General features: G+C 44.1%; 1 pseudogene; it reads right to left on the bottom strand.

The window, feature by feature from the left end:
• Window positions 1–683: 683 nt before the first annotated feature.
• On the bottom strand, window positions 684–1,248 carry LOC125362135 (annotated as a pseudogene).
• Window positions 1,249–1,533: the final 285 nt, after the last annotated feature.

The following is a 1,533-nucleotide window of genomic DNA, read 5'->3' as shown; positions in this document are numbered from 1 at the left end:
GTCAATTTTGGTTGGACACTTGAGTTGCATGTGTATGGAAAACATTCTCTCCACTGACTGAAGGTAACCTGCATATAAGTGTACTTTCAATCTAGAATTCAATTCTTAAAGGAAAAGTGGCTCAAATTGGAGCAAATAAGCAGACTCCCATGAAATAAACTAAATACAAAGCAACAAGTAGTAAGAATACTAAAGATTTATTCCACCAGTCTTCCTCTTATTTTGTGTTGTTATTTGGTATTTTGAGGCATTTTATAGCCCAGGCTGGCCTTGAACTTATGATCCTCCTGCCTCATCCTCCCTAGTGCTGGACAGTCACCACCATTCCTTGCTTCTATCTTAAACATACAAGGGTGCTCTATGAGTAAACCGAGTTAAAACATTTCTGAGAGCAGAGGAGCTGCTATCAGTAGAGCTATTGGGACTCTCTAAGAGCCCAGGTCAGCAAGGTACAAGGTAAGCGGTAGCACTGGGCAGTGCTAGGCATGCAACATGCCAAGTAGACCACACTGTCCCGGTCTTCCTGAGCTCAGGTCATTATTACTTCACAGGGTTGTATTTTGTTCTTCCCTATTTGTTCCACTGTTTTGTAATGAGGAGAAAATGAGAAGTCAATTAACTTCTTGGGTAAATAAAACTAATTTGTCACCTACAATTATGTTTAAGAGTAAGTCAGCTGAAGAAACAACAGGGGCTGGGGCTAAGGAAAGCTTCTACACTTAGGCACAGGACTAGTGGGCGAGTTGTTGGCTTGGCTGTGGGCAGTGCTAACCTAGTGGGCCTTCTCTAGGAAGGCCTTGCAACACCGGAGGCACTGCTGATACACCAGCTCGAAGTCGGGAGTCGTTTCCATAATAGGGATCTTCAATCATGAGTTGTTTTTGTGGATCATAGCTCCCAAGTAGTTCAATTGTAGCTTTGCAGTTTTTAACTTGATTACTTTTTCTATTCAAATCTCTCAGATTGCTTTCATCCATACACAGCATGTAGTCGAATGTAGCAAAGTTGTCTTCGGTGACCTGTCGGGCAGTGTGACTCATGGGGTGCCATGCTTCCTCATGCAGCTCTGCCCTCGAGAGTCAGGGGGTTTCCCCCTTCATACGTGGATGTGGCCGCACTGTCTATCCTCCAATCATCTGAAACATTTTGGTCAGCTACAAGTTTTCTGAAAACTGCTCCTGCGATGGGTGACCGGCAAATGTTACCCAGGCACACGAATAGTACGGACTTGGGACTCTGTTCCGTCATCTTCCTGGGTGGTCGCTGGCGCCTAAAGACCACGTCGGCGCCTAATCCTGATTTCTTGATACGCCCTCAACCACACTTGATATATAGAATTATTCCAGGAGGAAATGGCCCATGGGAGCAGGGGAAAGAAAGACAAAGATGTTCATACAGTTACATAAAACTCAAACAAATAGAGTGAGCTTCACTTTAAGAAAATTCACTCATTCACATAGATGTTTACGGAGCCCTCACAATGCACCAGGTACTATTGTAGATAATGAGGATTCATTCGCCCTCTCCAAAACA

Source organism: Perognathus longimembris, chromosome 13 (genome assembly GCF_023159225.1).
Source record: "Perognathus longimembris pacificus isolate PPM17 chromosome 13, ASM2315922v1, whole genome shotgun sequence".
In the NCBI taxonomy this organism is placed as follows: domain Eukaryota; kingdom Metazoa; phylum Chordata; class Mammalia; order Rodentia; family Heteromyidae; genus Perognathus; species Perognathus longimembris.
The sequence above is the reverse complement of the archived record's forward strand: the minus strand, read 5'-3'. Positions and strand labels throughout refer to the sequence as shown.